This window comes from Mastomys coucha, unplaced genomic scaffold (genome assembly GCF_008632895.1).
Source record: "Mastomys coucha isolate ucsf_1 unplaced genomic scaffold, UCSF_Mcou_1 pScaffold21, whole genome shotgun sequence".
Classification (NCBI taxonomy): domain Eukaryota; kingdom Metazoa; phylum Chordata; class Mammalia; order Rodentia; family Muridae; genus Mastomys; species Mastomys coucha.
The window spans coordinates 47,467,211-47,491,920 of record NW_022196904.1 but is presented as its reverse complement, the minus strand read 5'-3'; the positions used below and the strand labels follow the sequence as shown (position 1 = coordinate 47,491,920).

The following is a 24,710-nucleotide window of genomic DNA, read 5'->3' as shown; positions in this document are numbered from 1 at the left end:
CAGGCACTTTGTAAATCAATGTTGTGGATTCTCCAAAGCTCAGAGATCCACCATATGATCCAGCTATAGCATCACTTGATGTATATCCAAAGTACTCCACTTCCTCCTCCATGCATACTTGCTCAGCCATGTTCATCACCACTCTATTTACAAACATTAGGAAACAGAAGTCACATAAATATCATTCAACTGATGAATGGATAAATACTTCATTTTTATTGTGATAACTTAGCCTAATGAAATCAGGGAGAGGGAGAATATTGTACATTTCCTTTAGATATTTCAATTGAACATATCAAATAAACTGCTTCATAAAAACTTGAGAAGCTTGATGAATCCCATTTCCCAGATGAGACCAGATTATAAATTTGCAGTAGTTACAAAGATCCTTCTGGCCTGAAATATGCCAAATATAGTCACAGCTTTCAAATGCCTTCAGATTCTAGAGCATTTGACTTCAAGAGTGACACTCTGGTACCATTAAGGTGATCTACAGGGGAGACAGTAGTTTAGTTTTCCACATTTCCTGAGTTCTTATCAGTGACAAAAGACAGATGAACCAAAGGAAAAGAAGTAGAAGTCCATTGACACCCATTTCATGTTGTCAAAGCAGAGAAGTGAATCTCAAAGAAATCTTCCACTTCAGGTTTAAATGGCATGCAGGTGCTGCCCATGGGTTGCAGACAAACAAGAATAAGTTTTGTTCTGCAGACATAATTTAGAGCCTTTTCCTTTGATAAGAATTATAGTAATTTAGAGTACTGCACTTTCCGGTACCAAGGGAAGACACACTTGTAAGTAGAAATTTCCTTAACAGATGGGAATTTCACTTACAGCAGTGTGTATCACTTTTTGAGGCTTCCCATACTTTGTGTGGTTTCTCAAAATATCTCTAATGTGAAAGAGATTTCTGACTTCCACAGTCATGTTTGGGGGTGGTACTCCATTAGCTCCATGTTAGAGACTCAAGAATGTTTTATGTATGTGTGCCTTGTGAGCACAGCTGTGTCCCAGTGGTAGACAGGATGATGTGTTTAGCAGTGAGAGCATAAGTCAGTCCTGCTTGCTGTGATGCTAACGGAGTCTGCTTTAGAGACTTTTCACTCAGTGCGTCAAAAGCTGTGGGATTAGGCAGTAGGAAGCAAAGGGGAACTCTTTTAAAGGTAGTATGGATTTAGGATAAATGTAGATGTATTTGGGGGAGAGAGTCAACATACAGACACACATTTGTCAGTGCAAAAACAGTCTCAAAGGGGATAAGAGATAGTTTATCATGACTCACAATGGGCTATTAGATTCAGGTTCCACAAAACTGTTATTCCAACATGGTAACAGTCTCATAAAGTTTTCATTTTCTTTTCTTTTTGTTTTGTCAGCCTTGAGAGAATTTGAACTTTTTTTTTTGAAAGTTTATGTATTTTTTTTTCCTCATCTTTTTTATTGGATATTTTCTTTATTTACATTTAAAATGTCCCCTTTCCCAGTTATCCCCTCTTCTCCTGCTTCTATGAGGGTGTTCCCCCACCCACCCACACCTGCCTCTCCACCCTCGAATTCCCCTACATTAGAGTAGTGAGCCTTCACAGGACCAAAGACCTCGCCTCCCATTGATGTCCAACAAGGCCATCCTCTGCTACGTATACATCTGGAGCCATGGGTCCCTCCATGTGTACTCCTTGATTGTTGGTTTAGTCCCTGGGAGCTGTGTGGGGGGTGTCTACTGGCTGATATTATTGTTCTTTCTATGGGGTTGTAAACCCCTTCATTTCCTTCAGTTCTTTCTCTAACTCCTCCATTGGAGACCCTGTGCTCAGTTCAATGGTTGGCTGAGAGCATCTACCTCTGTATTTGTCAGGCTCTGGTAGAACCTCTTGGGAGACAGCTATATCAGGCTCCTGTCAGCATGCACTTCTTGGCATCCACAATATAGTGTCACAATGGTGACCATATATGGGATGGATCCCCAGATGGGGCAGTCTTTAGATGGCCTTTCCTTCAGACTCTGCTCCACACTTTGTCTCCGTATTTTCTTCTGTGAGTATTTTGTTCCCCTTTCTAAGAAGGATCAAAGCGTCCACACTGGTTTTCCTTCTTCTTGAGCTTCACATGGTCTGTGAATTTTATCTTGGGTATTTCAAGCTTTTGGACTAATATCCACTTATCAGTGAGTGCATATCATGTGTGTTATTTTGTGACTGGGTTACTTCACTCAGGATAATATTTTCTAGTTCCATCCATTTCTCTAAGAATTTTATGAAATCATTGTTTTTAATAGCTGAGTAGTATTCCATTGTGTAGATGTACCACATTTTCTGTATCCAATCCTCTGTTGAAGGGACATCTGGGTTGTTTCCAATTTCTGGCTATTATAAATAAGGATGTTATGAACATAGTGGAGCATGTGTCCTTATTACATGTTGGAGCATCTTCTGGGTATATGCCCAGGAGTGGTATAGCTGGGTCCTCAGGTAGTACTATGCCCAATTTTTTGAGGAACCGCTAGACTGATTTCCAGAGTGGTTGTACCAGTTTGTAATCCCACTAAAAATGGAGGAGTGTTCCTCTTTCTCCACATCCTTGCCAGCATCTGCTGTCACCTGAATTTTTTTTATCTTAGCCATTCTGACTGATGTGAGGTGGAATCTCAGGGTTGTTTTGGTTTGCATTTCCCTGAAGTTTTCATAGTAACATAACATAGAAAAGAATTAATCATGATACTTTTCAGATACATTGATAAAGACATTAAGTATGTCAGTTAGAGCAAAGTAAAGCAGCTATAGACTTCAGATGCTATTTAGTGACATTTTTAGTCTTCTAGTTGATGGAAGCTGTTAATACATCCCAAAAGTTCTTACCTGTTAGTTGTGGGATGTTAGCTTAAGCACAGAGGCTGGGAAGGATTGGGTGTTAAGGGAGCTAAAGATAGCCCAAGATGGATTGTAACTAAGTTCTATTAGGCTCTGCACCTGCAGCATTCAAGCCTCTCTATAATCAATGTTCTCTGCAGTTAGTCAGACTATCAGAAGGCTCAGTGAAGGGTTAGTTCTTTAACTTCTGTTGCACTTGTGTTTGCACTAATCAACACTTACATTGTTCAAAGGATGTGCTCTACTTGTAAAAGGTGGGGTAGAAATGTATTTGAATACTTATTTGATCCAAAGAAATTTATCTAAATCTCATAATGAGATTATAGGTGATTTATGAGGAACATTGCATTTGTTTACTGTTAAGAGTGCCAATGGAAGAATAAACAGGGAAGAAAGGTCAGGGGAACCCTTTCCATACCAAGAGATCCAGGCATATGTCTTGACTACAAGTGTAGACAAGCTCTTACTCTCAATAGAGACACTCTCTCAGAAAAGAGTACTCCAGCTGTTGGAGTCAGTGTCTTTACCTACAATGAAATTCTTGAGTTTTAGCTGGGAAGAGACTTAAATTAGATCCTGGGGGAAAGAGGAACATCTTTACTGTTTGATTCCTCTAAATTTTCCTTTCTGTACCTCCTCACTGATTTCTATAGAGCTCAGAGCAGCCTGAATGAAGCCAACTAGTGCTTAGGGCATCTGGCTGAAGATGTCATGTGTAGTGGGATTGGTGAGACATGCAACTGTGGGACAGAGAAACTCCTTTCCATTCCTCCATTTTTTTTTAACATAAATGGAAAATAAATGACAAGACTAAAGGTAGGCAATGCTCAGGCTTTTGCGAGGGTCAGAGCCATTTCCCTACTCCAGGAGAGTTCTCTGTCTTGGGTTTTAATTTTTCTCCCACATGAATTTTTCGTAGTGCTGTTTTCTAGCTGGAGAACTGGCTAGAGTGGCCATAGTGCCTTTGTGTGGCAGGGTGTAACTGACAGATATAGGCTAGCATGGACAGGCTTCAAGTGTTAGAACCTATCTTGGGTCCTGGTCCATCTCTCTGCTTCCTCATCCTCTAAGATATGAGAAATCTCCGTCTCATGCTCCCATCACTGTGGACATGAGAAAGTCCCTCTTAATACTGTGTTCATTACGATGGACTTCCCCACCAGGAAACCATGAACTCAGATTAAGCCTTCCTTTCTTACTGTGCTTTTGGAATTATTCACAGATGTTAATGGAAACCTGGGGTAACCCCACATTAGGTATCATGCTGCCAGGGAATATGGGATTCCTCCTTTGCTTTCTTAGTCTCCCTCATAAAAGTGTTTCAAAATTGACCAAGAAGGAAGTATGATAATATATTTATTAACATTTAAGAGAGAAACAACAGAATAAGAAAGTTGTAGATTTTAGCAGCCCAGAGGAGGAAGATGGAGAAGGGGAGGAAAGAAAGTCATATCTTGTGTGTTAGACCAGAATGTATAGCAAGCATCCATGCTTACTGGATTGTAAAAGGGCCAGAGCTTCAGAGAGGAGCTAGGAAGCCCAAAGTGTTCACCAGGATCTGAAAGAGACAGAAGTTAGGCTTTTCTGAGTTAGGACTCACAGAAGCAGCCGTCTTATTAGAGCTACATGGTCTCAGGTAATGACTACCACTCATGGATTCTTGGAATGAGACATATATCATCTTATTGAAGGAATAAGTATTCACTTCAATAGTTTTAGATGAATCAGCCTATCACGGCCACATGACTGATAGGCCCAACGAGATTAACTCTTCAGGGAAGAGACAGTAGTATATAATATTCTTGGAGTAGACCAAATGGCATGTCTCCACTCAGAGCCATGGCCCATTCTTTGGACTAGTAGGAAATTGCTTACCCTTAATGCGCCTCAATAGAGTCCTGGCATTTTTAATAGTCCTCAATATTACTGTAAGACTTGGTCATAGCAATGAGTAGACTATTACAAGGTAAGGAACACATTGTCTAAATCCAGGACTGACATAGCAACGTTTTCATAAAGATTCCACGTATGTATTTTTTTAACCTTGTTTCGGAAGCCATGCAAATTGCAGTATCTGGGAAATCATCTTATTTTCCTAAGTCCTAAATAGATATGGCCTTGGGCTTTCCAGGATCATGCTAATTAACTGGACCAGAAGGCTAAGGCCCTCAGCTGAAAGGGACAGAGTCAGGTAGAGGCAACTTGCATTGACCAGAAATGGAAAAGAAATAATATCTTGGCCCAATAATGAGCAAAACCTAGGATAATTCAGCAAAAAAAAAAAAAAAAAAAAAAAAAAAAAAAAGTCAGTGGGGTCTAAGAGGAATATTGTGTCACATAGTGTGTATTGCCCTGAAAACTAGAGTATTTCTTTTAAAATCAGGCTTCCCAAGTCACTTACACCAGCAGCTGCAATAACTTAAAATGTTGAAGTGGTGTTTTACAGCAAGGACAGAGGTGCACATGTGGCTGCAATCATTCTTCACTGTGACCTCTGTCACATGGCCCATTCATCCAGTTTTTCTTTCAGGCTTGGAGGTTCTTCATCTAAAAAATCAAAATAACAACATAATTCATGAGGCCTTTCTGAGGAAGAAGTGAATCTGCCTCTGTGTGCATTTAATTATGTTTATACTTTACTTTTCTTAAATTGGCCATGGCCTCAATGAACATTATAACATTACTATTATGCAAAACAAGAAGGAGAGCTGGTGAGGGGTTAATTTTCTGCTTGCAAGATAAAGCAGTTAGTGTTCTGTACTGGGCTTAATGTGAAGGAATCATACCAGGCCCCTCATCTTCTGGACATCAGTGGTGGTGTATTAGCATGTCTATCTTTCCTTTTCATTCTTTATTGCATTTGTTATAAATGAGACTTCAGGGATTGAAAAATTATGTTTCCAGGGATCTTAAAGTGGAAAATGAGAGGGGGTGTTGGAATAGATGTGATATGACAGTTTGAGGGGTAGGGACTAGCTAAAGGGAGAAGAGTCAAGGAGAAGGCAGTAGGGGAGGAGGGAAACATGAGACAGTACATGAATACTGAAGATGCCATGATGAAATGTATTTCTTTGTATGTTAACCTAAGAATTAATTATAAATTGTCTGGTTTTAGTTTGTGTGTGTGTGTGTGTGTGTGTGTGTGTGTGTGTGTACTAAGGAATAGTGGGGGCAAATCAGACCCGGCAATATTAGCAACAGATGAACAGAACCACCCTCTCCCTGACCACCAAGTGTTAAACCACAAGTGGGCAGGGCATGAGAAACTTCCAACTGTAATTTATGTCTGCAGACCACTGGGAAATCTATGGTCAGCATACCTGACCATCTACCTCTATTATTGACCCTGTCTTCATGAATCCCTGGAGACATAGCTAGGTTGACAAGAGTGGGAGAAAATTGTCATCCCTCTTTATGGGCGGATGAGCCAGAAGTCCCACAAATCAAGGGCTGGTGAACAGCTCCATAGAGTCACCTACTTCCAATATTCAGTGATAAAGGACTTCTGGTTATCTATGTTTATCCACTATCGTCGTTGTCCATGAGTCACTTTGTAAAGCTGTAGGTGTCAATTTGAGATAATCACCTAGCCTCTAGCTGTGTGGATTCCTTCTCCCCATTCCTCACCATCTTCTTTTTCTATTTGATTATTATTTGAGTTGTACCTCCTTCCTGTCCTTCCAACCAGAAGGGCACCTAATGATTTTCCCTTTCTTTATGTCCCTCCAACCCCTCTGTTCCTTTTGGAAGAGGCCAACCCTTGACTACCCTTAAGGAAGATCGCCAAGTATGCTTAGGACAGGAAAGTTGCTGCTCAGTACTGCTGCTTAGTAGCATATTAACTTAAGATGGGGTGCTACTGCTCAGTACTGCTGCTCAGTAGCACAGTAACTTAGGAAGGGGTAGCCTAAACCCAGGGAAGGAGGCAGACTGAAGACAGATGACCCATTCTCCTTTCTACTAACCCTTTGTTCCCCCTACATTGCTTGATTTGCTGTTGAAAGGTGGGGCTGCCTTCCTCTGACTCCTTCCTCTTGTTGGTATATTTATTTATTTATTTTTTACTCTCTACTGTTTCTCATGAATTTCAACTCTAAGAGTCTCTTCCCCATCCTTCAATGCCTTCTTTATTACAAATACAATTTAAAATGTGAAATGAAACAAAGAGTTTTACTTTGAAAGGAAGCAGTAACAAGACTTCCATTTGTTTGGTGCGTTTAAGTTACTGGAGAGCAAACTTGTGCCTGCTGCTTGTCTCCTCTCAACCCTGCTCTTCTGGTACCTGGGAGTCTGTTAGTTCATGTCAGGGTGACACGTGGAAGGACATGCAAAAACACTGGTTGATTTGGATGACAATCCTGTCAATTTACACAGGTGAGTTGTGTGTGTGTGTATGTGTGTGTATGTGTGTGTGTGTGTGTGTATGTGTGCACCTAATCTATAATACATGGAAAGCCAAAGCAAAGAAATAGAAAATCCCAGGTGGCACCAATTAACAAATTAGTACCTATTTGAGTACTATTCTCTTCCTTGTTGCCTAGTGCCCTGGATCATTGTGAAGATTTAATCACAGAAGACTTTGTTGACAGTGACAAAGCAAAACAATGTTCATTAGAGATATCAGTTGCTTAACTTACATGGGTTTGTTCATCTGGATTCCCAAAGAGCACCCAGTGCAGAGGGGTCAGGACACCAAAGCCTTCTGCTTCTACCTATGTCATGCAGTGTGTGCCTTTCAGGCTACAAGCAAAGACCAAAGATCTCGAATTAAAAGAGTATTATCAGAGTATTAGAAAAGAATGTAAACTTTTTACCCAAACTCCACTAGGAAAGATCTTAAGATAAAAGGTAGAGTGGTCTTCTCACAAAAGGAAAGTAGGTTCCAAATGCAAAGGGAAGCCAGGGCTCCTATGGAATAATTTCCAGTTTCCTAAGCTGAGATTTATGCAAATGAGAGAAGTGCTCATTCAAGTAGTGGACTGTGGGTCATAAGCTTAATGGTCAAATCCAAGAGGCAAGTAATAGTTCCCAGGGGCTGGGTTTTTTGTTTGTTTGTTTTGTTTTTGTTTTTGTTTTTTTGGTAGTCTAAATAAGAGTGCCTCTAGGGCAAAGGCTGCAGAGATTCAGTTTGCATCTTTTCAAGGAGCATAGCTTGTGTGACTTGTGATTAACCAATGGCTGCCACGTGGTGGCCACTTGAGATAGCCTGGTACTGAGTTAGCATTCAGCACTTTTCTTCAAGTTCACAGACTCCTCAGTAATAATTATAAAGTTTCCTATCACTTTTTCATTTTTAACATTTACAGATTATAGAATAATTACATCATTTCTTCCTTTCCTCCTCTGTATCCTCCCATGTATCCCTCCTATCTCTTTCAAACTCATGGCCTCATCTCTCTTTCTTTTGGACTGTTGTTGGATACAGCTTGTGTTCCACGTGTGTGTGTATTCTCAGGGCTGGTCATTTGGTAGGAGGTAGCCATTTGCTGTGCTCTTTCCTGGTGAAGACTGTTGCTCTGCCTGAGCATTCCTCAGTTGCCTGTAGGATTTTTGTCTTGTTCTGTTTTGTTTTTCTGTGTGTAGAATTGAGACCTTATACACTTTCCCCCATCCACATGAGCATGTCTATTGGTACCCTCTTTATTCATTCAGACCATGTATAGGCAGCTTGTTAGTAAGATTTTATGGGTGTAGCTTCTGCCGTTCCTAGGAAACACAGTGTCACAGCAAACTCCCTGTCCCTCTAACTCCTAAACAATGTAGCATGGTATAGCAGATCATTTATAAATTTCAACCACAAACTTGTGCTTGAATTTAGCTCATTTGAAATACTCTTTCCAATACAGAACTTAAGCCATAATACTCTCAAGAACTCATAGATGCTGTCTATTTAATAAAATGTAGTCAAAGTTATATAGTGATGCAAGTTGAAAATTTGAAAACCTTTTCTGTCTGTTTAAATGTTGTCTTTCTAAACACGTTTCCTTAAAAAATAAGAAATAGTTGAGAGTCACTCATAAATTTCTCTCTTGTAAGAATTTCCACTGCCAAGAGCTTTTGCATTAGTGATCTGAGTTCTTGTAACCTTTCAAAGTAGTGGTGACTTATATCCGGACTCTGGGCTTAGTGTATCACAGTAGGTTACCATTTCTTACTCCTATATACTGATTATGTGTATATGGTTAGTTATACAGTGGAAACTGCATTTATCATTTATCACTCATGCTTTCAAACTTGATTATGATATATAATAAATTAGTGTTCTCAATTACTCAATAATCTCTGACTGAAAGCTTCAGAATGGCAGCTCATAAAACCCCAATTATCCCCTGATATAGTGTCATTTGACCTCTTTTCTGTGCTCCTTCCCTTCATTACTACATATGATCATTGTGTAATTTTATAAGATGTCATTTGTTTTTTCTGACAAGACAGGGCCCTGGGGGCACTGAGCAGCTTGAGACTTACATGTACTGAAAACCCTTGAGAAGGCTGCTAGAGCCTACCAGATGCTGGCTAACAGAAGAAGGCCTGCATTCCTGAGCAAGAAGGGTATCATTCTGAGCTCTGCAAGTGCTCCTTTCTGTCCAAGAAAGTTCTGTCTGTTAGAGAAGCCTGTGCACCGTTGATTAATGGCAAAAGTGCTATTCCATTTCAGTCTCTATTCATGACTATCTTTGTGTTCCTCTGAATTAGCTCAATCAACCATTTCTAACATTTCTGCCATTCCAGTGTTTGTTCCATATTGGAAGCTTTGTGTTTCAAAGTTTCAGTTGCCTGTGATTTACTGTGATTTCCAAATAATGAATGGAAGGTTTACTTTCCAGAAATAGCTAATGCACCTGAAAAAGCTTTTGTGCTGTCTTGTTGCAGTTGGTCTGTCAGATTGACATTTATTGTGAACTTTCTGTTGTATCTCAGATGGGAGTGTACTGATTGGTTTGAGCTGAGCACACATGAGACCACACTACAGAGGGGCAGGACTACCTGACACTTCAGACTTTCACGAGAGGGTGGAAATTAGATTTTGTTTACAAAAATGATGAAACTTGTACACATTACTCACTTCAGTGTCTGAGGTTAGCTGCTAGATTCTCTGCATGTAGATCTCTACACTCTACATTCTGACTTTCAATCAGGCAGCTGGTTTTTATGGAGACCTTGGCATAGTTATGTGCTCTGCTATCACTGTAAAACAATGGACAAAGTGTTAGATTCAACTGTCCACTGAACATGCTGAGTGGACATGTTTAGGATATTTCAAGTTTCCAGGATGGGAGTGCTTAAGTCCATCTCTTCCTTTCTACTCTCCTCTCTTTTTCATTGGTTTTGGAGGTAGGGAATGAACCAAGACCAAGCTCATATTTCATTGAAGAGCTTCATGTCTGTCTAATTTATTGTAGAATGTGAAACATCTTAGCAAATACAATTTTAGTTGTCACTCTGGTAGGCATTGAGATGTGCCTTCTGAAGCAGAGGCACACTGGGCCTTCCATCTATGTCAGTCGCCCTCCCATACTGTTTCCCCCGGTGACCCATTGGGTAGCTCCAGGCATCCTAAGCACACACTTGAGATGGGAGGGAAATAACTTTTTAACAAATTGAAATTATTGCATCAGCTATTGATGAAGAGGCCAATATAAATTGTTTTACAAAGTCTTTTGAAGTTCAGCAGCTTCCCATGTTGAGAGAGGCTGACATCATTCCACGTCATTTGTCAGGAGGCTTTGTCTCGTCGTAAGTATGAGCGAGCTGGAACCTCATTTTCTAGAGTGAGTCATGGTGGCCTTCTAGCCTTTGTGCTTGCTGCTGTTGCTTCCACTTTCTTCTGTCATCCTTTCCCATTTGACAACCCTTTCTGGAAAAGCTGCAGATAGTAGTATGTGATTTATGATGGCAATGCTTTTTTTCTGTCCCGTGGTCTGTGCTCTGAAGTTATCACACATTCTTTCATGGCAGCCCTGGGACCTCACCACCGTGTGGCAGCTGCAGTGGGTTTGCAGTCCAGACAACTCAAAGTAGAAATAGGACTTTCCACTTAAATGTTATCTTTCACACACTATTTAAATCTGGAGACACACATTGGTCCCTTTTCTAAAGCACAATTTAAATTGAACATTAGTCATTTCTAAGGTGATCAAATGTGTAAGACTTGTTTCTACTCTTCGAATTTCTCTTTCCCTCTTATACAAAGCACATGCAACACATTTTTGCTCTAGTTTTTCATCAAAAAAGTATCTTTTTGCTTGTGAATGCATCTGTGGTGTGTGTACATGCATGTAGACATACACAGGTGGAGGTGTGCATGTACCTCTCCCTACTTTTATGTGGAGGCCAGGGGCTGCCATGAGGTATCTTCCTTAATAAGTCTTCATCTTATTTAATGAAGCAGGATCTCTACCTAAATGTGGAACTTGTCAGTTCAGATAATTTTGCCAGCCAGTTTGCCCCTGGAATTCTCTCTGTGTCTCTCAAGCCACCATGCCCACCCAGCTCTAAGTGTATGCTGGGGAATCTAAAGTCCTTTCTCACATTTTCAGTGGCAAGTGTTTTACCCACTACATCATCTCCCCAGCTCACAAACACCTATTTTTCATTAAAAATTTGATACAGAAACTGTGCATCCTCAGGCCAGGGAGATGGCTCAATAGGTAAAGTACTTGTTGCACAAGCATGGGAATCTGAATTTGGACCATCAGCTTGTACATAAAAGCCAGGAAGTAGACAGGAGGACCCAGGAACTCACTTTTCAGCCAGTCTAATTAATTAGTGAGTGTCTGGTTTACTGAGAAACCTTGTCTCAGTAAATAAGGGGGAAACTGATCAAAGAAGATGGCTGTCACCAATCTCTGGCCTCTACACACACATGTAGGGACACATACACACATAGACACGAATCTACATGGACATATACACATATGCATATACCTCTATACTGATGTACATACACATTCATACATAAATTTACTTATACACTCATGCACACAGGCATATATACATATATTAAAACTGCACATTTATGCATGTCACATCATATTTGGGCACATCAACATACATGTCCACCTTTGACAAGAGCTCACATTAGACTTAGTATCAAGAGTAGCATTCTCTGTTGGGAAGAGAGGTGAGTTTGACAGATAGTAAGGGCAATGCTGTCAGCACGTGAAGGAGATTCTTTTAGGGGACACTAGGCCACTTAAGAGCTTACCTGGAAGCTTCATAGAATCTTTGGGGACCCATCTCCAACTGGACTCTTATCTCAGGCTCCAGGCACAAAAATGTGGCTTGCCTGTGCCAGTGGCCTGTTCTCTCTGCCCCAGTTTGTAAGGACACGGGAAGAGTGAAATGGGGAATGTCACAGAGGTCCCATGTACTTGGCAGACCTTTCAGCTGAAACAGACTTGTAGCTACCCTAGGTTATAAAGATGACTGGGAAGTATCCTTTGAGACTGGGAAGTATCCTTTGAGCTAAACACATTTTGCAGGATTTAGAGGAAAGAGTTAATGAGAGACCAGCAGGTGGTGTCTCCACCTCAACAGAGAATTAATTTAATTGCTTGGGCTTCGACTAATCATTTTTAAATCTGTACACATTTGTGATTAAGATAGGTTATCTCTAGCCAAATTATGAACTAGAGACAATCTAGTTAAAACTTACTTGAGTTGTCCCTAATTTGCATAGAAATTAAATTTCCCACTACTTTGGACTTTAAAAATTGTACTAAAATATATAATTTCCTAGGAGAGGAATTGTGGCGATTAATTCCCAATCAGAGCAAAGGTATATCAAATATCTAATGTGTTTATTCATCCAATGTTCATATGACTTTCTCAGCTGAAACTGAAGGTTGTGTGGAAGGGGCTCATCTGAACAGCACTAACTAAAAGCCCTACATGGGAGCTATCACTTGTAAAGAAGGAAAAGTCTTAATAACAACAAAATGCAGAAGTGGAATGGAAGGTATTAGCCTGGTCAAACAGGATTAACAGCCCTGAATTTGGGACTAGCAGTTGCTAAGAGGGTGAAGTCTCAACAGAAAAATGATGGTTTGCTAGAGAGTGTTATGTCAGCTTCACATAAGCTACAGTCATCTGAAAGAAGGGACCCTAAATTGAGAAAATGCCTCCATAAAAGGGGGCTGCAAGCAAGCCTGTAGGACATTCTCTTAGTTAGTGATTGAAGTGGGAGGATCCAGCCCATTGTGAGTGGTGCCATCCCTGGACATGTGGCCCTGATTCTATAAGAAAATAGGATGGGCAAACCATGAGTACCAAGTCAGTAAGCTGTGTTCCTCTATGGTCTCTGCATCAGCTCCTGCCTCCAGGTTCTTGCCCTGTTTTGAGTTCCTGTCCTGATTTCCTTAATGATGAACAATGCCGTGTAAACATGAGCCAAATAACCCCCTTTTCACCCAAGTTGCTTTGGTCAGGGTGTTTCATCACAGCAATAGTAAAGCTAACTAAGACAGCAGACGTGGCAAATTTTTATTTTGGAATAACTTTCTATTGGCTAACTACCAGATAACTCTCAATAATTAAAAACGAGCAATTTCCATGTCTCTCAGAGAGTTTGGCACATAAATATTGTTTGGGTTTTAAATGTTAATTGGATGAATCAGTGAATGAATTGAGGTACTTAAAACAGATGTTTAATTTATTTACGACAGTGTTCCTATTTCTTTTCAACATCCATTCAGAAATGAGAGACATTGAAGCTGGATGAATCAGAGGAGAGGAAATGAGAGCATCACTAATGCATTTTGAACTCTGTAAGGAATGAAAGATTTCGGCAGCCAATACAGCCAACCCCACATGTGTATACTTGGTCTAGGCCAAAGAATATTCATAATATAGGTCTAGGGCTATAAGTGCTGGGAGGGTAAAGATGATGAGAAGGCTCTTGTTTCCATTCAATTCAAAGATGGAAATACATTGATGCTGCCACCATTAATACTCTAACATCAATGTCCAAATAAGAATGGCTGTTACCATCAGCTGTGTGTGCAGAGGAAACACAAGGTTTCAGTTGTACCTTGATCAGGCTGTTGCATGGGACACAGGAGACTGCTAAATAGAAGCCTGAGGACCATGGAATTGGTTACGGTTGGGGAAATATTAGAATACTTAACTCTCTAATAAGGTAGCCACAGAAAACAAACATCATATAAGCTGCAGGTGTTGTGTGTTTGTATTCAGAATACTACTTAGTGCCTCCTCCCTACCTGTGAGGCACGTGTTCTCCCTCTGAACTCTACTACATCTCAATGCTGTTAAAGTTTTTGGCATATTGCAGCAGACTTGTGAATCCATTGTTTTGATTTCTGTATAAGTTATGCATCAGGGTTCTATTCCTGTAATTGCTTTGACCCAACTGATTCGTATATCCCATCTATTAATACCAATCAATGCCATGTCATCAATACTACAATACTTAACACAAATCCTTTTAAATCCAACAGGAAGAACTTTCATTAAAAAGACAGAAAGAATGGGATAGGTAGAGTACCATTAAAAGCATAGTTTTACCAAAAACAGATTTCTGAATCTTTATTATTTGGGTTTATTTGTTATTTCTGCTAATTGTTTTATGTTTCTGTAATCTGCTACTGATAGCCTAGACTAAGGGAGTTGAATTACAATATTGGTTTTGAGAAAATATCTCTTAATTGGCTTGGAAATGAGCATGAAGATATGAGAACAATAAGGCTTAAAGTTGAAGACATAGGATTTCCTTAGTTAGCTTTAACTGTCAACGTCCTGGGGTCACTTAAGAAGGAAGTTGCAATTGAAGGATGGCCTAGATCACACTGGGTTATGGACATGTCTGTGGGGGTTATCTTGATTTGCCTATTGATGTAGGAAGATCCAGACCACTGTAGGTTGCACCATTCTTTGATCAGGTGGTCTAGGGCTCTATAAGAAAGATACCTAAGTATGATCATGGGAGCAAGCCAACAAGAAACTTTACTCTATGGCTTCCCCCTTTAAATCCCACTTCCTGCCCCAACTTCCCTCAATGAAGGACCATGAGTCATAAAACGAAAATAAAAAACAAAGACATTGCCCCCCCATATTAGTTTCTTTTCTATTGTGATAAGACAACTTATAGAAGACTTTATTTGTGACTTACAGTTTCAGAGAATGAGACCATGACCATCATGGCCGGGAGAAGGACAACAGGCAACGCAGGAATGATGCTAGAGTTGTAGCTGAGAACTTACATCCTGATCAACAATTATGAAACAGGGAGACTAATTGGAAATGGTGTATGCTTCTACCCATAAAGCCCTCCCCCAGCAACATACCTCCTTCAACAAGGCCACACCTCTTTATCCTTCTCAAATATCTCCATCATCTGGGGGCCAAGCATTAAAATATATGAGTCTGTGGGGCCACTCTTACTTAAACTGGTTGATTTTTATTATGGTATTTGTCATAGCAACACAGTAAAACTAGAACATATCCCATGATATTTTAGGTTTTAAGTGACAGGCTGTAGATCATACAGTAAAAAAAAAGTGTAAAACTCAGTAGATTCTGGGCTCCTGAAGATCTGTTTGTTGTTTGTTTGTTGGTTTGTTTGTTTGTGGAAGAGAATATTTTAGCATTTGTGGGCAAAACTCAGTGGAACAAAGCTGCTAAGTTATCAAGGACCAGGAAGAGAAAGAGAGGATAAACACCTGGCCCTGAACATCTCCCAGGGTGTGCCCGTAGAGACCCATCTTTCCCCTCATTCATTCCCCTCAGAAAGCCCCAACTACCTCTTAGCAGTATCGTGGGCTAACGACCAAAATGACAAAATGTGAAACTTTGGGAACATTAAAGATCAAATTATAGTGGACTGATACAGAGCAGAAGCCCAAAGCAAAAGAAAGTTGAGACTAGAAGGCCTTGAGGGATGGAATTTAGGATCCATGCCCTAATTCTGTGAGCTAGGTCTGTGATTCAGGACAGATGAGCTCCATGCTGGGCATTAAGTTTCATCTGGCCTCTTTAGAGGCATGTCGAACTCCATCCTTTCATATGACACCAGCCTAAATCAGCTATCCTGGCTTTTCAAACTGATGGTTATGTATGGCATAGCTGTGAAATCATTTGAATAAAAGAATCCTTTTTTATTGGTCTTAAAAACATTCAGAGAAAATGCTATTCTATCAAATTTTCTTTCAAATGAAGATCCTTTGTCCTCTTTAGCAGCAACAATATGAATGTGTGTGTACCTGTGTATGCATGCCTATGTGGTCTTGTGTGTGTACATATGTGCACACATATGTATATGTATGTTTGAATGCATGTATGTATGTGTATATATGTATTTTATATGTATATGTGTACTTACAAATGTGTATTTGTCTGGGTGTGTGTACATTTATGTGTATGTACATGCATGGTATGTGTATATTTCTCAAAACTTTCAGAGACTATCTTGTATTGTGGTAGAGATTTAAAGATTGTGGAGGTTTTCTTCTTTCAGACACATTTAGAACTTAACATATGAGGCAACAAGGCAGATCTCATTTCCCCTGTTCTGGGGGTTTCTATTATAGGGAGAAGTTACTTTCTTACTGCAGAGATGCCCACAGAGGTGAATGGTGTGACTTCCTTTGGGCCCGGGAGACAAAGCAGACAGAAAGTCAGGAGAGAACTAACTTGGCCTCTAAATGAGATGCTTTGAGCACTAGATTGTGCTTAACAGAATGAGTACACATAAAGGCCACAAGACTAGGTTGGCACTGTCCCCTTGTAGACTCAACTACTTTGGAGTACAGGCAGGATAATAACGTGACCTGGAGTGGGGGACACAGTCAAGTGCAGCCTGGCACTCTACCAAGGCTCCATTTTAAAGTATAAAATAAAGGGAAAAGTCCAATGGATGAGTCATTTGGAAATGACATACTTTCCACCATGCCTGCCTTCACACTTAAAGAAATCTTCATGCATTGTGTCAATGAGATGAAATAATATTGACACAAATTGCAACATGCCTGCCTGGTGCTTCATTAACTCCCAATGAATGATATTGATTGAATGTGGGGAAATGTATTAAGAGGTGTTGAGATATTGAGAACCAGTTAGCTAAATTTAGGTCTCCTTAAAAGCGTCCTTCGGAAACAAGGCTGCCAAAATGGGCATTGACATGAGAGCCCCATGCTGTTCAGGGGAAGTCCCCTTTCCCTGCCTTCAACTTCTTCTCTTTTAAAAATACATTGAAGAAACTCTGATTTCATAAACTATGATAGATTATACTCTTCATATGGGGAAAAGTGGAACTCTGATGAATGATGCTCTTTTTATGACTAATTGCTTTTGACAAACCTGCCTGTCCCATTTCTAGGATGAAATCCATGCACAGCAGTGAACAGAGACACATTACACCTGCCACTTTCTGAAGGTTGCCATTATTTAACTGCAAGTGTAGAAGCCACTGTTTTAACAAACAATAATCCACAGAGGTTTACTGTTAAGAAAAATAACTTTAAAAGGCCTATTTACCCATTATATTTAAATTAGTTTTTATATAATATTAAAATTGGGCACATGCTCTAATTAAGACATAACACTGGTCCCTAGCTAAGAATTCTAATCTAGCATCATTACTTGCCTTAAATTAAAGTAAATGTAGGCCTAATTAGATAAATATGGTAGTCATCATGATCTGATTATTAAGCAGTAATTTGCAAGACCTGCCGTGAAAGAAAATTTCATCTGGCTTGGTAAATATTGAAAGACAGTGATGTAACAGAAACCATGTAGCTTTAGTATGAGAGAGGGGAAATCCTGTTTGCTTTACTGAATTTTCCTTTGCTTGGTAATTTTGTTCTCTACGTCCTTGTCTCAGTTCATTTTGTGCTGCTGTAATCAAATTTCACAGACTGGGTGATTTATAGTGAACGGAAATGTATGAGCTCATCCCTTGGATGCCTGAAAGTACAAGGTAAGGAGGCTGGTACCAGGGAGAGCCTCATGTTGTGTCCTCATGTGGAAGAACATAAAGGCAAGAACCAAAGAAAAGGAACTTGAATGACAGGCTCACCCCTACCTGCAGAAGGTGGTGATGTGTCCTAAGCACCTTCTAACATCCCTCATAGGATCAGTATTACACACATGGCCTTTGTGGGTGCAATCAAGCCATTGGGGTGCTCCTGTGAAAATAAAGAAGTACTCATCTTTCTGACTAGAGCTGGCTTGGAATAGGCACAGCATCACTACCGTCTGCTACCTTCTAGGTGTGACCTAATGTAGTGCTAATCCTGAATACCTTCTGAATGAACATGTGCTAAAGGTTTTGTCCTGCTCGGCATCACTACCGTCTGCTACCTTCTAGGTGTGACCTAATGTAGTGTTAATCCTGAATACCTTCTGAATGAACATGTGCTAAAGGTTTTGTCCTGCTCGGAGGTCCTGGGACCTGTGAGAGGAGGAGCCTAGTGAGAAGACGGTGGACTATTAGAGTGTCCCTGTGAAGGAAGCATTTCTGTGCTTTTACTGTGATGTGAGAGGCCTGTCATACATCCCTGAATGCATGTACTAGGCTGCTTCAGCTCAAAACAAAAAGGTCCTTGACCAAAGGAGTGAAATCTCTGAAGCTGCAAAAAACAACACTTTTCTTTCCTAATGTGATTAGTTCAGGCTTTTTGCCACAGTGATGAAAACTAAGACAGGGTGGAATGCAGAAATCCCACGACTTTCATTTTAATTCTGAGCAGCAACTTTCTTAATGTAGAACAGAAATATTTCAACACAAGATTGAAAAGTATTGGGGGCTTTCACAGATCCCACTTGAGGTTTAATTAGGACATGGAGATGTCTAGATAGTTTAAAGCTGTTGGCTTTTTTTGAGAGCAGTCTCTCAGCTATCATCTAACTTAACCTGCCATCCCATTTCTTCATGTGGTTCTCTCTGCTTGCACCCCAGCTCCGATTTGTCTGTCTGCCTCCTGCTTCCTCTGTCTGCATCTGTGTCAGCCTGTGTTTCTGTCTCCAAGGAAGTTCTACCCAAACTTCCTTCCTAGGCTCCAGTTCTATATTATGCAAAAAGCCACATTTTTACTCAACCATTTGGCAGGGGAAGGTCACCTTCCCCAGGGCATGTTGTCTTTGTTTTAAAGGCAGGTGAGGAAGTCACCTTTACATAGCCTGCTAGCCAGGCACTGCTGGCTCCAAATAATAGATAACATAAGAATACATCTTTTTCATAGCTAGAAAACATAGTATTTGTGGGTTACCTCAACAGAAAAGAGCCACTCCAGTTGTCACATTTTGTCTGTGAGTGGGTGATCAATGCCAGTGGGGTAGAAGGCAGGCACATGAGTAGCTTCATTTCTCCTTACTTTTCCTCCTGTTAGCTGTAAAACTGTCCTTATAGTTGGTAATGCAGGCCATCCCTCCTTACTTTGTGATTCTTAGGCATTTTTGTGTCCTAATAGGTGGTTGGTCTCACTCGCAACTTCCTTTGAGGGTGAAGGCACTGACTGGTTTAAATTCTTATTCAATCTCTTTCACTACTTTCAAAAGCACACCCAATTTTTCCCTGGTGGCCCATTTCGGAGGGATGCCCGCACCCTCTTTATCCTCAGTTAGTTTCTATGTTTCATATTTGTTTCCAGTGTGATTTGCTGGCCAAAAGCCCAGTCTGGCCTTAGTTTACCTCTAGGCCTCCTGCCAAGTGTTGAGACTTTATATGAGATCTTGGTACATACTCTGCAGTTGAGTTGTCACTCATGTCTCTACTCTAAAGGATATGATATAGAACTCTGTATAACTCCAGAAAATATGCATATGCCAAAGCAAAATGTGGGTCTTTCTAGTACTCAATAGAGAGGTGAGTTGAATATCATCTCAGCTTTGTACCTGAGCATCACATTACCACATGCAGTTGTATTGACTATAGTTAATATACTGGCTGATTCTGTGTGTCAACTTGATATAAGCTGGAGTTATTACAGAGAAAGGAGCTTCAGTTGGGGAAGTGCCTCTGTGAGATCCAGCTGTGGGGCATTTCCTCAATTAGTGATCAAGTGGGAGGGCCCCTTGTGGATGGTACCATCTCTGGGTTGGTAGTCTTGGGTTCTATAAGAAAGCAAGCTGAGCAAACCAGGGGAAGCAAGCCAGTAAGGAACATCCCCCCCATGGCCTCTGCATCAGCTCCTGCTTCCTGACCTGCCTGAGTTCCAGTCCTGACTTCCTTTGGTGATGAACAGTGACATGTATATAAGCAGAATAAACCCTTTCCTCCCGAACTTGCTTCTTGGTCATGATGTTTGTTCAGGAATAGAAACTCTGACTAAGACAGTCATTTTAATGAAATATAATATGGCAGAGGGGTTACCTTGTGGACCCATGTCCTCCTGAGACATTATGCTGTACAACAGATCCAGTATAAGGGAAGTGATTAACTGGGAAGAGATGGGAGTGAAGATCCGGAGAAGGGGTAAAGGCAGACAAGTATACATGTAGTCAGGCAAATGAATAGGAGCAGAGCCATTAGGCAGAAGAAGAGGACTGGGCACAGAGAAGAACAGAAAGGGAGAGAGATGGACCCTCTGAGAACACAGGAGAAAAGATAGCTGGAGTGGCAGGGCAGGCGGTCCTCTTATAGGCAGCCCACATCTGAAGCACTTGGTGGTAGTAGGTAATGACATAAACCATTGCCAGGTACCTGGGAGTAGGCTAGTGGAATTGCCTATAATCTAACAGTTCTCACATTGGTGGCTAAAAGAACAAGGTAAAAGCCACAACTTGTGATATGTCAAGCATTTGACTTTCTAAAGAATGAATGAAAACAGTCCAAAATGAAATTTTTTAAGTGACTAGGAAACAAGAAAGTGGAGTCTTGTAGAGCTATGGAACCTGAGACACCTTGAATCACACGCAGAAGTGTCTTTTCATGAAAACCCATTCTTCATCTCGATGACCAACCAGCATGTGTAAGCTTTGATTGAGTCACAAGGAAGAAAGACTTATTGTCTGTCCACTCAGCATGACAACATGACATCGAATTTAATTAGAACACTTAGAAATAACATATGACAAATGTGATGTGGTAGAAAAGTGACCCATTTTATCTATGAATGATACCCTCAAGACAAGATCTTGAGCAGTGCTAACATTCATGGAGTCTACTAAAATAGTCAAGGTTTTCTCAGGTGTTTCCAGGAGGTGTTTTCCTTGGTGTCAATCTATTCCAGGGCTAAAATCAGACAATGATCCAGAGCACAGAGCCACTTGGCTTGGATCATCAAAGCAACTGAATCCAGAGCTTGAAAGGTGCTCCTGAAGGCCCCAAATGTGAGTCTGCAGTACCTCTTAAGTTTGCAGAGTGGCAGGCAGAACTGGCTAGGCCCTGCCTCTGATACAGAGAACTCTGCCATCTACTATCTGCCATACACCTCTTGGCCAATCAGCCTTGCTCTAAACTTTAGTCTAACAACTACCCTGTTAAGAGGTCTTTCACAAGATGTATGGTATCTTTCACAGCCCTATCAATGTTAACTAGATGCAATGCCAGGTGCCACACATAGCAAATTCTCTTGGACAGAAAATGTGGAGGCCTTGTTTTCTGGTTTAGGAGAATGTAACAGTTATTGACAAACAGAGTTCATCCCTACAAAGACATATGGGACATCCTATATGCTGTTGTAGTCTGCTGTGGCCTCATTTCCAAGACAGAAGAAAGAACAGCTGGGAATCCCTGCAAGACTCCATTCTCCAATAAAACACCTCTGTACCTTGCAAGACCCCAGTTTCCAATGAGATATCTCTGGTACATCAGTGTCCCCCACTGAGGGAAGGTTCCTCTTGGAGTCTTGTTTCCACAGGATCCTGTGTGACCTCATTGTACACACATAGCTTTTCTTGTTGTCTTGCTCCCTATTGAACAAAATGGGACCTGCTGTAGTCTCAGCTCTTCTGATGTGAGTTCAATCTTGCACAGGGCATGAGCAACTGAATATATTAGTAAAAGGATGTGACTTGAAAGGATGTTACCTGATTAATGCAGTTCCAGCTTCTTTAGCTGAAGTCTCAGAGTCTTTGACTAGCCACAGTGAAGGAGAGAGGGCAAAATGAACTACTCAATGGCATGTCACTGTGTAATCCATTCATAATCTGACTCCATCCTTTGGCTAGGTGCATGAAAACAATGGTATTATTATAATTTGTAAAGGTTTAACAGGCTGAGAAATTCTTGGGACCTCAAACCTGACCATCAAATAAAAGTGATGAAAAAAAGATGCTGAAGTCCCTGAGGCAGATGACAGCATGGTTACGTGGGAGGGAGACAGCAGTAGCTGTGTGTGTGTTTGTGTGTGTGTGTGTTTCTGTCCTCTGATTCCACATCTCAACTCCCCCTTTCCTTCCCTCACCCACCCATGACACACAGTGATCCCTGTCATTTGACCATTTTGGGGTTTAAGAAATATTCTACTGTGCTGCTGGGTGCTCCTCATCCTCATGCACCTGTGTAGCAATATTTGCCAAAAACAAAGGGGAAAAGCAAAACTAAACTGCAATGACACATTGCTTCTTAAGGTCTACTGTTGCATTACATATGAGCACAACCATAGAAAATAAGATACTGCATACTGGCAAAGAGATACCTGAAAGGGCTCTGAATGTTCCCACTACAAATGATAAATTTTTGAAAATCTAGATGTACTTAACTTGATGTGAACATTCTACAAGACATACACTTATCAAAATATCAAAATCTCATGTTGAATTTCAGGAATTAAGCATTTATGCATCACTTTATATATATTTACTTTAATATTTCTTTAATTTTCCAGCAGGTAGTACAGGGGAGATTGGCTCCTATGCTCTCAGTGAGATGTTGAGGTTGAACTGAAAGGGAAACAGGGCAGTTGGGGCAGAATAATGGAGGATTTTCTTTGTAATTTTAGCTCCTGTGTCCACTGTTCCTACCTCTGCCACTCTGAGCCTGGGACCATATGGCCAGTAGGTGAGGCTTTCTCCTCAAGTATTAACTACAGAGGAGCTGTGTGGCCTGTATTCTGCCAGAGATATGAGGCATGAAATGAAGCATCAGATCTGATGTTGATGCACTGTGAAATATTGCATGCAGAGGATATGCATGAGAGGGAGACTTGCTGACCACTACAAATCACCCTGGCCTATTAAGTCAGTCTAAGTAAGGGCCAGTTAAGGACAGACCTTCCTTGTTGGGCCTTCTCTTTGATCACCTGTTTGTTCCCACTGTTTGATCAGGCCAATATAACCATCTTTGTCTATAGCCAGCTCTGACATTCTGTTTTTCATTAGTGTTCCAAGAGCCTTGTGCACAATTCCTACATTCTAAGGTTCTGTAGTCAGGAATGGCCATCACCAGGCTTTCCTGGCACTCTCCAGCACTCCCCTCCCCCCTGACCTCAATAATCATTCTAGCTCAATGCTGTCTTGAGGCAGAGATGCCTTTGGTGAGACTAATTTGCCAAGATCCTTGCAGATTTCCTGTGAGATATCATTGCCTAGGTCCTGTAGAAAATACTCATCTCCATTCAACACCCACTGCCTTAAACCAGGGTCTCTATGCACTACCAAGGTATTTACAGGCTAGCATGACATAAGTTTTGAGAAATGGGGAATTAGAAACCATGATAAAAGACACCTCCATATCTTCTCTGACACCAGGAATAGAAGTGTTGCAGTAATTTCCAGCCCCAATATAACACACACACACACACACACACACGAGTTCTTATATTTACAAGCTATATCCCAAGACTAGACAGATCTAGCACTATACTAACTTATATCACAGCTATAAGACCCTTTGCTTCTCGCAGTTTCTCCTGGCCATGTAATTCTGCCCCTCCTTTTCTTTTAGCCTCCTCCTTTTCTTCCATTTTCTCCCTTCCCTCTCCTTCTCTCTCCACCTTCCCCTACTCTCTAAGACCTCCCATCCCGCCTTTCCCTTTCACTGCCCAATCACAGGCTCTAACCTTTATTGAGCAGTTAAAATGAGGAAAAGGTTCACATGAGATCACCTGAATATGTCTGGTCTGGGGCAGCCCCTCTTGAGGAAGCAGAATTAACATCAGAATACAAACAGCATAGGGCAGCCCACAACATTTCCCCCTCTTTGTCCAATAAAAAAGGCTCTTCTCTCTCAGATATTAATTGAGCACAATCATAACAATTACACAAATTATAAAGTATGATATAGACTTAACATCCAGTCCATCATTTTGTCAATTTAGATAAAGTATTGTACCATCTATCCTAACTTAAAGAGTTTACAATTCTGTTCTTGAATTATATTGATTTTAACTTGTATTCCTATCTGAAATCCATCCTTACAAATCTAGATCATCTTCCTTAATGCTAAACAATTTAAGTTTGATTATGAGACTAGAACTACTCTTCAATCCCATCAGAGAACTAAGTAGGAATTAAATATTATCTTAATATCTAGGAAGCACAAAGATATAATTTCCAAAAATATGCAATTTGTGGAGACAGCTGACTGCCTGGACAGTCCCCCTAATTTCTTTTGATGTTGGAGTATCTTTCTTCAGCCTTTTGACCCAGAACCATCTGGCAGACTTTAAGTAAAGCAGGAATTATGAAGGGCTAGCTTACATTGTCTTGGCAGAGCTTAGCAGTTGGCTATCCCACATCTGTTAGTCCTTTTTTGGACAGTATTTTTTGTCTGCAGATGAAGATTAAATGCAAAAATGATTATCTCTGAGAGATTATCAACCATAATCATTTCATGGATTAAGAAACTCAGAATCACCAGACAGTGGTGGCACATGCCTTTAATCCCAGCACTTGGGAAGCAGAGACAGGTGGATTTCTGAGTTCGAGGCCAGCCTGGTCTAC

At 40.7% G+C, this 24,710-nt stretch overlaps 1 protein-coding gene and 1 long non-coding RNA gene across 2 annotated transcripts in view; both read left to right on the top strand.

The window, feature by feature from the left end:
* The window catches only part of Gabrg3 (gamma-aminobutyric acid type A receptor gamma3 subunit), a 644,969-nt gene that overhangs the window by 253,085 nt on the left and 367,174 nt on the right, over positions 1-24,710 (top strand). The window lies entirely within an intron of this gene.
* LOC116102306 lies at positions 1,986-15,274 on the top strand. Its single transcript, XR_004123062.1, has 2 exons — positions 1,986-2,034; positions 15,000-15,274. It is a non-coding gene; the product is annotated as an uncharacterized LOC116102306 (long non-coding RNA).